The following is a 12,776-nucleotide window of genomic DNA, read 5'->3' on the forward strand; positions in this document are numbered from 1 at the left end:
GTTGAAAGGAAATGCTCATTAAAACCTTCATTACCTCCTCTTTATAGCTGACCATAAAGGATCCTATAATCTTCCCATCATAGGCTAGCTATTAAATCGACGTCGAGTCGAATGTGGAGAAAAACAATTTTTTAATACAGTTGCTCAAAAAGTGCTACTTTACGTAGCTGTTTAGCGTGCGGAAAGTTGGTTATCTCGAACTAGTGCTTTTTACTTTTCCAATTTTTTTAAATTTATACTTGTTCCAATTCACGACTACTTATTGATGAGTGTTAATATTAGTTTCCTTTAAACGTCGTAATCAGCATAAAAACCTACCGTTAATGTAAGAATACGAAAAATATTACATATTTCATATTTAATTATTTAGCTCTTCATCATTATAACACGTTTAGTTTTTAATATTCAATATTGAAAATTCCGTTCTTAATAAGTTGACTGAATGGAACGGAATAGCTGCCAAACGCCCATAGATATAATATACTTAAAGGCGACGTTTAACCGAGCTGTCACTGTTACCACTTTTGTTTAGTGTACGATTAACAATGTTTTTCTTATTTTTTCGCAACTGTATTAAAAAACGTCGTTCGATACACGTGCGGAAATGTCATTCTTCACTCGTCCCGAGTCTTGCCACTCGCCTGCGGCTCGTGGCAAGATATCTCGGTACTCGTGAAGTAATGACATACCTTCCGCACTAGCATCGAAATGTACTATTTCAAGCTATGTACGAGTATTAGACATAAACGCGCCTGTGAAATAATAGAAAACATCAATTTTGAAGAACGCGCAAAAATCTAAAATAGGTACACTATGTGTAGGTACCTACTTGGGCATCACCAATGTATGTACGTTATAAAGCTATGTCTTCCAGAATCCTTAAGGTTAGTAAATTATCTAATCTAAGGTTTATTGAGACTCGGATCCGCAACATATGATTCTTTATTCAGACAAACACTAGGTATTAGTTTAAAGCTGACAGCCAAGAAACTTACACTGTTAATACATACCTAGTCAGTATCATAAAACTCTACCTATGGTACTGATATTAAGTACCATAGGTAGAGTTTTAAAAAATCCTGATACTACGTTGTAGGGACGGCCACTAAACTTGCTTTGAAGTAGCTATAAAGTTATTTAGTAATTCTATTGCTCGGTACGTGGGTGCGTTTGAACTGTGATAGGTGACGTTTTAAAATTTCTGAACATGTGCAGATATTATTGCACCTAGACTACGTAGTGTTAATATTTTCTCTAGACTACAATGCCGACATGCTCTTACCGTACTAGGCGCGTATCGGTTCCCGTAACGGGGCTTGCATAATGGCCGATTAATTGCCATTGTTCCGGTATCGGCTTGTGCACACATTATGCTGTTAAACTCTACATTATTGACAACTCTTCATTCAATCACTTAAGAGCTATATTACAATGTCTCAGTTTGTATTGATTTTCTCTATTAAACATATCGTATATTTACGCACTAGTCTGGTCGTGACAGTTATCCTCGAAATCTTCGTCGATCATTAAGATAAAAAATAGCTGTGATTTCGCTGATTACATAGATATAGACACATCAACACAAATTCCAACAATATTTCACTTACTTTATCATTTTTCGGTTAAATTTCCCCACTCAGTTTACACTGACAACTGCTATACCATGGCTATACCCATAATCGTTTGATTGCAACACTTAATAGGTAGGTATATATATTTGTTATCTCTACAATGAAACGTATTCCGAAAGAATCGACAAGGCAAAAGAAGTAGGTATTACAAATTCCAATAACAATTAAGACATTTTTGGAAATTAACTACATAAAGTCGTCGGTGAAAATATTTGATTACAGTAATTACGTAGTTGCAAGACAATGCAGTTTCGACAGATGAGATGGCAGCGTTGTTACCGCACCGCATCCGCAAACAAACATGAGGCAAGACGGCTGAAGGAATGTAGCTAGACTAGAGTTAGGCTTGGATAAATAAAATAACGACTTTATTTTCTCTTCATTTTGGCACAAACAGTCAAAAACATTACAGGAAAAGTGACATTGAAAAATATTACTTACATATAATAATGACAGTATACAGTGCCGAAAGCGTTTTACTTAAAAGATTATAGTTAAATAAAGTTACGAAGACACGAAGAAGATAAATAAAATTGAAGGAAGGAAGGATTAAATAACGAACTTATTTTGTATTAAGCAGAAACGTCTGTAAACGATGATGCCATGAAGCTAACAATGAAATTAAAAGTGGTTAAATAACGAAAAGAAATCTATCGAAATCGAAATCGATACATAATAGTCATTCATTAGTGACTTTTAATTTAAATGGTCATACCTATCCTATATCAAGCTAGCCTAGCTGTAAGAACGTCAATCCGGAGGTCTCTGGTTCTAACCCTGATTCGTACCAATGGGCGAATGATAACAAAATGATATATTTTAGATATCATTAAATGACACACTTTGACAACAACATATTTGAATTGTACTCTTGGAGCCTGATTCAGATTTAACAAACTTGTTACGGGTTTGAACCGGTTTTGATACGAGCGTGACGATCGTCTTAGTGAGTTTTCATAACGCACTCTCACGCATGTATTGTCATATAAAAAATTGTAAATATCTAATACAAAAATATCATTGTAGTTTACAATACATAACATATTATCTGGAATGGAGTACAGGTACTTAAACTACTTATAGGTACGTACCTACTATTTATTTATTTATTATTTACTATAATATGAAATCAAGTGAATATTTTGTAACAATAACTTACCGACCCATTTTTATTCGTCACTGACAGCGGATATTGCGACGGATGAAGTGCTTGAAAATAATACATCAATATCATTATCATGTTATGCAAAACAAACATGTTTCGCTCCGTATCTGTTACAGTCGACATAACGTAACCGTAACGCGATTTCATATCGTCTAATTTAAGTTTCACATATCACATTTGCATAAAGACAAGTAATAAAGTAACTTAAAATCATGTTTCGACCACCGCATGCCTTTGTTAGTTTTCATTATATAAATGGCATCTAATACTTTCAGTTTACAATCCACTATATGTATGAAAAAAGCGATTTTTGAACTATTTATACCTAGATATTGATTACTCTTTAGGTCCTCATCTTTGCATCCTCCCGTCATATTAACTCACCTAAATCACGAAAGTATATTAAATTTCAGCTCGATCAGATACCGGGTTTATCTTTAGCGAAGGCACACAAAAGAATCGACCTAATAATTTTAAGGCGCACAGCGAAGTAACCGTGTCTGATCAAAGTTTGTAAAAACGTACTAGTTTTTTCATCTTAAAATGAAATATTTGACAAAACATAAAACATTTTTAAGAATTCCGTGGGCCATTTGTCCACGCAAGACGTTCCGCGCGGTCGGCACGCCGTTCCGCTGCGCGAGCGCACTCTTGCGTTTCTTTCACATTTCCCCTCGTCGTACTTACGCAGGGAAGGAAGCATATCAAAATTTATTTAAAAAATAATACTTATGACAATAATTACACCATCTTGACCCAAAAACTTGGCGCGATAATACGTACCTAACCTCATGCAATAGGTGAAACCTGTGTTTTGCACCGTGTTAAAAAAAATTGAGTTATTTTATTATGATTACGACATCTACATCGTCATGCGATATTTTTATGTTCTAATTGCCGTGCACTGCTTATTTTATTATAAGTTTTTATTTAATTTCACCTAGAATACCTACTTGCATGTTCACTGCTGAACGAAACTGTCTTATTTTGCATACTTATACCTATTTATTCGTCATGAAGTTTCGAAAATAACAATATGGAATAGCTTGTTTCTTTACTATTTTTATATACATCTGGATGTAGTTGTGGGCTTTGCAATGTGTAGGTAATCACTAATCAGTAATAAATATAACACTAGTTGTTTTGGGCTTAATCTTGATGTTAGTTATATATTTAGGTGATAATAATATAAGGTGGTTAAGCAGTTCTAATTTTATGGTTATATAAAATTAATTATAATATACCTCTATGTTATAGATACCTTAGTGCAAGTAGTGCAACACAATAACTCAATAAACATTTGGTCATCTTCGTCCTATAGCCTTTATCAATATAGGAACTATTTAAAGGCAATGTGCAGAACTGTCTATTACGAAGACCTCATCGTCATCACGTTGTAATAAGTCGTAAGTTTTAAGAATGGCCTGTTTCCGTTCAGACAGTATGAGGCATATGTAAACTTTTATGTAGGAGCCTGCATACATTTTATTCTAATTTTTATACGCTGCTGTCCCACGTCGGCCATCAAACATTAGCGAGTTAACGCTACTTTAATCTCTGTCCACGCAAATTACGCTCCGCACTGCATTGTCAACCTGTGTGAACACGCAGCAATCAGGGCCAGCTGAATTATAACAATAATCGCCCGTAATCGAGTGCACAGCGGTAACAACATACAACACAGACCCAGTACAGTCAGCAGCGGAAGTCAGACTCTCATTGATTATTACGCATAAACGTTAATTTGATCTCTGCCGACGCAAATTACCCTCAGTGCTGTATTGTCAACCTGTCGGCATTCAGAACCAATTCAGATAAATGAATGAATGGACGATCCCCTTCCCCAGAGGTTTTTATAAACTTTTTCAAAGTTTCACATGTCCTAATCTAATGTTACAAGTTTTAAGACCTAATTCTCAGTTTCACAGAATATGCTGCAATTTAAGCATACCTTATGTAACTTTGGAGACAATGCAATGCTATTATGGTACCACCAAGCTAATCTAATAATGGAGTCATAGAAACTCTGTTATACATACCTACGCATACCAATTCAGTTTGGATTTGATAAGACCGTCTTACCGTTTTAAAACAATGACGCCTTCGTGGCGATAAAAGTTATAATATAACATTTTCACAAAAACCTACTCAGCTGTTATGCAGCCAATTACATTATATTATCTGTTCTAAGTACCACTTCCCTAGAGTTTATATTTATAACGTAAAAGGGACTTTATAGAGGTCATGATTGACATCTGACGTCTACTACCATTTTTCTACGTAGTTCAACTAAAATCTAAGGAATTGCGTTGCTGACTGTACGTAGGTACACTTCTCTTGCCTTTGTCGCGATGCACTAACTGTACCTGCAACTTTATGCCACAGATTAGAGCATTGTAGATCAGTCGGAGATGTAACCGTCGTGATTAGTGAGATGGTATCGTGGTGTACGAGCATTGTGATGTGTACTAGATAGCACAACTATGCTTAGTATGTTATTGTGTAGTGTTAGATTAAATTCTTCATATAACCGATTCTGATGAGCCGCTAACGCTAACTCGCAAAATGCAATTAAGAGGTGTCACATAAGGTGAATACCCATGATAAGTCGGCTGTTAATATACCATGTTATTTTATTAACAATATTAACCACGGCACGCCACGGCAAACTCGTTTGTAGATGTACAATTTACACGGATTAAAACTTGCATATTAGTTCTTATCTTCGAGCAACACCGGCTTCCGACACATCGGAAGGGAGGGACCCAAGCGATATCTTACCGTACAAATCTTTCGGCCATTTTTTGTGGGGGGAAAGGTGCACTCAGTCGCACTTCTCACACACTTACATCCAAAATCCAATCTGTAATGACGACACAAATACATAGAAAATGACACACGTCAAAGACAAATTTTGCAAACCTCGATCTCTTTTTGTGTACGGACGAGTGACAAGTGTCACAACACGCACACTAACAAATTTTCGTCGATGTATTCTGAGAGATAAGAAGTCGGATTTGTCGCTCGACCGATCCGCAATTTGTACTGGGCGAGCAAAATCAATAAATCCAACAATTACACGAGAAAAAAATATAATAATTGTGTTTAAATGTAATTAAACGTATGATATGTAAAATAAATATTACATGTGATAAGTACACCTTCTTTTTGTAAATTTGTTGCCCCAGACCTCTTTTTACGACAAAAATCCGAGCAATTAGGCATTTTTTCTGCTGCTGTGTTCACGCGCGCGTCTGGACTCGGTCTAGTGAAAAATCCGAGCGCAACTAGTTTTATTACCCGCGCTAGATCAGTTGATCTTGTACCTAGGTAGAGGGGAAATAGTGCGAATGCTGCCTCCCTTCCGTGTTGCTCGAAGGTTCTTATAATAGGTATAACAGCTCTAACTGCATGAACAAATGCTAATGCCAAAATGAACTTATGTCATTGAAATAAAATAAAATGTAATCTAGTGCTAGAGTGAATACGTGCTATACCGGCTGCAGCCTAGTAACGTGACATATCTCAACTAGGACCGAATATATGGCTTTCAACTACGCGATAAGTCGATATATAACCGTTGAGTTGTAATCTCATATCAATCTAGATACAATTATTTTATTTAGTGTATATTTATATCGATGATAGTTGAATGTTTATTTCCTGCATGAATTACAGAATATTTAGTTTAGATTAATTTTAGATTGTACGGATAGCAAAGGGTTATCGGCTTTAATCCTTTACGACTGAATAATGAATATTGTCAATGGGTGATCCACAGACCCCGGGGGGTTAATGAGGCCTCTTTAAGAGGTTCAGTAGGTATTTTTCAAACACAATGCAATTATAAACTTAGGCATAAATGTCTAGAGTCAATCCTTAATGGTATTAAGATAACTTTAAAAAGGGACAAACCTTGGACGTCTTAGATTTTATGTTACGTAGGTATGTGTTTGTGGTTATGGATGTCTGTACCTATGCGGTTTTATCCATATACACATGAGAGTAATATTAAATAATGTTCATTGCTAACAGCACATATCTCCTCGGAAATTAAATAGTGATTTTTAATAAAGATCCGAGTAAGTAGCGCGTTCAGGCTTTCTCCTATACTCCATCCATTACCGACACTAAACGTGGGAAAATAAACCTTAACTTTACAGTAATAAAGTTGTTTATAAAAGAATGTAGTGCCTTGTATTGGACATGGATGGAATGAATGTAGTAATTAAGATGATGTATCTGCTTACGATCAGGCTGTTTGTTATGATTTTGTGGGCTAGTGATTGAATAGCCGGTCGTCTATCTTGTGTTACGATTATTTTTAAACATATTAAGTATATTGTAGGTTGGTCCTGCTGGATATGTTATGATCTTATGATAGATTTATTAGCCGGTGTTGTATTTTAGGGCCTGATAATATAAGATGTTATTTTATCGTAGTGCTAGTGACTCGTTTTTTTTTACTGGAAGAGTACACAAGATGAGTATGTGTACTGTTAAACATTTTAAATAATAAGTACTTGCATTAAATTTTCTTTATTATGTTATATGATATTAGGAACAAGATAAAAGAATGGACTTGAAACATACGGTAAAGCATAGGTACCTATCAATAAAATGAGTAAAGGGTAAAATACAATATTGCCACAACCACGTAAATAACAGTTCCTTAGAACAGTTCGATGTTTTTCTCCGGTGTTAAATGACCAGTTCCATATACTGTAATGATCTAGCCGCGTATCATCGTGAACATTAGTTATGACCGAATTGACCATTCTTATACCTTATTGCAATGAAATAAGGTGTAATATTGATAGTGCATTGTTTTAGTACATATTATGATTGATTGTGCGAGCGCAAGAGAATCGCGCTTTCAAGCAAGCTTACGAATAGTTGTTAAAGAACTTAAGGTCATGTTCTACATGTTTGTCCAAAAACTCAATGAGATACGAAAACTTATTGAAAATGTCAAGTGTCATTGGATTGATTCTAGTCGGAATTAATACACGATTGAGTGAATTATCGTCTTAACCGCACACTAAATGCTGTCTACTTAATGCAGTTTTTCATATTTTCCGCCCGGTTATCTTAATTTAAACATTCAAGCGGATTTAGGTAGTTATAGAAATTGAAAAGTGATGGTTTCCCTTTTGCACACTTCAAATATGTTTAATCATGAGCATAAGATTGTATAGTCTGTCAAGCAAAGTATGACAGTAGTAATATACAGCAAAGTGAAGTAGGGCAACACTCAAAGAGCAGTATTGCGCTATTAAGAAAAGCAGCAATATATCGAACGTGTAATAATATACTCGTAATTTAGTCTGATCGAGATCCTGAAAACGGTAAAAAATAAAGATACTACTCCACAAAATACGTGTGATACCTCATTAGATTCGTCATGATGTCTAGAAAAATGTATTCGAAGCGTGTATTAGCACACAAAAAATATCAAAAGTTATAAACAAAAAAAGGGAGGATAAAGTAGTTATTTTTTATTTCCCCAATATTTCAAAAAGTAACAATATTTAAGGAATCAAAATTAATATTATAAAAGAGGAGGATATTTCCAACCAAACATTCCATACTTGCAGAACTGTATCTCCATTATTTATACTTTTTATTCAACGCTGAACACATGAACACATTTTTTGTCGTTTTCAACAAAGAAGGAAATTTGAGAAAATTTTGTTAGTTAAAAATTGCTTGACTTGTTGAAAAAATAACTTTAAGATAAATTTCTACAAGTATTACATGTGTTGACATGTTTTAATAACACCATATTTTTTTTAATTTTTCAATGAATATTTAATACCTTTAAAATTATATTTAATGTTACGTAATCGTTTTTTCACGCCGCGCGCGTTTCTCTAAAATGAGGCGCGGAGGGCTGTGTTCAGCGTTGAATAAAAAGTATAAATAATGGAGATACAGTTCTGCAAGTATGAAATGTTTGATTGGAAATATCCTCCTCTTTTATAATATTAATTTTGGTTCCTTAAATATTGTTACTTTTTGAGATATTGGGGAAATAAAAAATAACTACTTTTTCCTCCCTTTTTTTGTTTATAACTTTTGATATTTTTTGTGTGCTAATACACGCTTCTAATACATTTTTCTAGACATCATGACGAATCTAATGAGGTATCACACGTATTTTTAGGAGTAGTATCTTTATTATTACCAGGGGTCGTACAAAAAGTGCGGATGACGTCAAACCACTTATAGGATGATTTCAAATAGTATTTTTGATTTTCATAAACAATTATCACTTATCATTTATCAACCTCTTTATTAAACGATATCGCCACTTGAAATGAGTAAGTACGTTTTTGACTGACACATTGTCAATAAGATGAACAATAAATTGACTTCGTTATTGTTTAGCTATTGTATCTTCACGATTATATTTAGCTAAAATTTATATTTACTAATGTATAAGAAAACGCTCTAAAATATCATCTTTACTCGAATATTGTGGCAATTTTCCGTTACTTCATTAATACTACATGTCACACGGAAGTTTAAATACAAACTTAAACATCATCCTGTGTGCAAGATGACGTCATTTTTACGTCATCCGCACTTTTTGTCCGACCCCTGATTATTACCGTTTTCAGGATCTCAAACAGACTAATTATCATAACCTCAAATTTTTAAAATATTGCCGCCCATTGCTACTGACAAGATTTGCTTGACCAAGTATAGATTAGAACTCAAGTTACCAGTGCAGTGCCAGCCGACGATAATACACTGGTGTTAATAGCCGAGTCACCCATCTATCACGGCTGGGGCATCAATTAGGGCGTAGCCGGGGAAAGTGGCTGTCATTAACCATTGGAAATGTATGGGAGCCATGCATCAGCGATCGGTTTTGTAAGTATATGATGCCGTTGGCGAGATTGATATCAAGAAATGTTGGAGGCTAGAAATTATATTTTAATTATGAAGTTGTTGGGGTATTTAAAAACTAAATAGCAGATTATCAAACCGTTCGCCGAACACAAGTGTCGGCGAACCGTTCTGCTTAAACTTTTAAATCTTAACCTACGTTTTTTTTGTAAACGCTTAATGATTATGATTATCATATGATTATACTATACAACAGCCGTTGGTAGATTAGTAGTTAACTGATTTCATTGAAATTACCTTAATGCAGAAAATGTAAATACGTTAACTTTGACTTCTCTTCTAAAAAAGTGTAATGCTAGCTGACTTTACCTCTAGTTTTCCTGTTAGATTTGTGTTTCGGATTTTTGACCGACTAGAAATTTAGACTAGAATTTTATCCGCCCGTGTCACGCTTCGTCTGTTCTAGAATTATCCATTTTGTTTAAAATTTGAGTGCCGGCCACTATGTAACTAAAGCTAAGATTTTTTTTATAAAATGGTTTTGTTTAATTTTCATCATAATAATAACGTTCCCTGATTGCAAAGTCCTTACAGCGGAGAAAGAAGTAAACATCCAAGTAATCTAAGCACAGTAAAATTCAAAATACGCTATAAAATGCGTCATTAGGTAGCTGCTTTATAGCAATTCCTAAGTTTACGATGTAGGTAGTTCAAGACACCAACTTTCCTATTATGACGATAAAAGTTGTATAAGTTTTCCTTGACATAGCTTGCGGTATTATCGATCGATGTAGGTAGATTATTAAATAAGGCACTGTTTTAATGCGAGGTTGAAAGACTTGTAAGTAACAGGTACCTTGTTGCTAGTAAAGTATTGTTCCGATGTTGAAATTCTTAATTAATCGAGGTTTAAAAATAAAAATATTATACTCTGTTGTCTATAATTATTATAATTATATCGGCTTAATTAAACTGTCACGATGGCAACATATCATTTAAAAAAATCGTGATTACACGGGGTAGTCGGGGTATGTTGATATAAACGCTCCTAACAAAATCAGGAAATGTTACTTGCGGAATCATACGATATTGACTTACTTCGGAACCCACGTATCTTTCGTATAATAGTTGGTGGATGCTTGAATAACTCGTGATTGTATTAACATGTGTATTTTATTAGAGATTAAGGTGCTCAGCGAACAGTACGGTTCTTAACTTCTTATCTCGTGCCCAAGTGAGCGTAACGCTGTCTTGTCTATCATAGTTTATTTTCGCAAGCGGAACTCAGTAGCCGGGTGACTTTACCCGCTTTGTCCAAGTATCAAGTACATCAAATTCTGTAAAAATATTTTATATAATATTTTTATAAACCTGGGAAGGAAAATAGTGACGTTTGTATGGAAAAGCGGTCGTTGACTTTCCTATTAAATTAAGTCATATGTGTATTAGGAAGGAGGCATTTAGAATTTCAAGCGTTATGGGTTAAAGGCAATGTACTTACTTATGATTTAAAATAAATAAAGACAAATAGAAAAGTACACTGAGAGAAAAATCATCACCAGGAATTAAAAAACAGTTCTGTACTGGGGGAAAAAATGAAGTTTTAGTAATAATTATGGACGGTTCACTATTTCTGTAAAGTTTATTTATTTCTACAAACAGCTCAGTAATCCCAAATATAATTTCAACAAACAGATAATAGAAATTGCAAGAACTAATAGAAATTGCAAAAGTCAATTTGTTTCTATTAGTTAACTCTCCTTGTCCCTGGATTAAGTTTATTTATGTAATTCTAACTCACTTGCACCATTCCACTAACCCGGGGTTAACCGGATAAACCTGGAGTTACCATTGTTGCCAGTACAATTTGACACTAGGTTAACTGTTTAACCGCTTAATCCCGGGTTAGTGGGGTGGTGCAAGTGGGCCTAAGTGTATTTTTGTTGTACTTTTCTCTCAGTGTAGTTTAGTTACAACTTATGAGTTAGTGGAATGGAATTAAAGGATTTAAACTCCGTGATTTAAACAATCCAAACCCAACGTACTACGGCTTTTGATAAACGACTGCCCAAAAAAGTAGTGTTTCTTGAAATATTTTCAGGGTACATACCTATTCTTGAATACTAATACATAAGTATACTGTATGAGTGGTAAGTAGAAGTAGGTATCTTTATTCTTCGCTCCGCCGCGCCGCTGCTTCTCAATGTTTTGACAGGCACTTTTGAACTCAGTGAGCTATTCACCATACGAATGCACTTACAAATTAAGCTTTCTATTTCAGTGTTGTTCTGATTAGCAGATACGTTCTATTTCTTCTTACTTTTTCAAAAGTGTGGAGATTTGAGCAAAGATCCAAAGAAGCTCCGCACGGGTGCGTTCAATACCTCATCAAACGACCTTTTCTATTTTGTTCTGATTAGCACCCTAACTAAATACTTAAGTTTGGCATTTCTACTTATCTGTCATGATATTTACAATTATTTTCTTAAACTTAAAACCCAAATGTAAATGTAACACTGGAAAAATGTAAACCGATGACATAACATTCCCATTAAGTACCATCCTACACACATCCAAATAACAAACAATTAAGTATAACTTGGTCAAGCAGACTGATCTTGTCAGTAGAAAAAGGCGGCAAATTTGAAAAATGTAGGCGCGAAGGGATATCGTCTCATAGAAAATTTGAATTTCGCGCCTTTTTCTACTGACAAGATTTGCTTGACCATCTATACCTACTAAATTTCTTTATTGTTGACCCTGCGGATAATTATAATCAATCGATTACGAACAATGAAAACAAACACATTGTATTGTATTGTAAGGTATGGAGTCAGCAGTTTCAGCTATTGACAATCTTTCCACGCGACAGCCACACACATTACACGTCTGAATTTAGTCCCTTTGTCACCTACCATAGCAGTTGCTGCTACATGCAACGATTAACTAAAACTCAAATAGTTAAATAAAATGTTAAGACCCACAAGAAACAAATAGCCAATTATTAAAGGCGCATCCACACGGCCCGGTACAGCTATCATTTCAAGTTGTGGGTTGTGTCCTTCTATGTCTCTTTCTTCCAGGACCATTTTGTACGATCGATTATATATACAACAATTTTTTTT

The 12,776-nt window shown here is 34.7% G+C and overlaps 1 protein-coding gene across 1 annotated transcript in view; it reads left to right on the plus strand.

Annotated features, from left to right (window-relative positions):
- Positions 1-12,776, plus strand: part of LOC134667381 (uncharacterized) — an 89,288-nt gene that overhangs the window by 592 nt on the left and 75,920 nt on the right. The window lies entirely within an intron of this gene.

The sequence above is a fragment of the Cydia fagiglandana genome, chromosome 9 (assembly GCF_963556715.1).
Source record: "Cydia fagiglandana chromosome 9, ilCydFagi1.1, whole genome shotgun sequence".
Taxonomy (NCBI): Eukaryota; Metazoa; Arthropoda; class Insecta; order Lepidoptera; family Tortricidae; genus Cydia; species Cydia fagiglandana.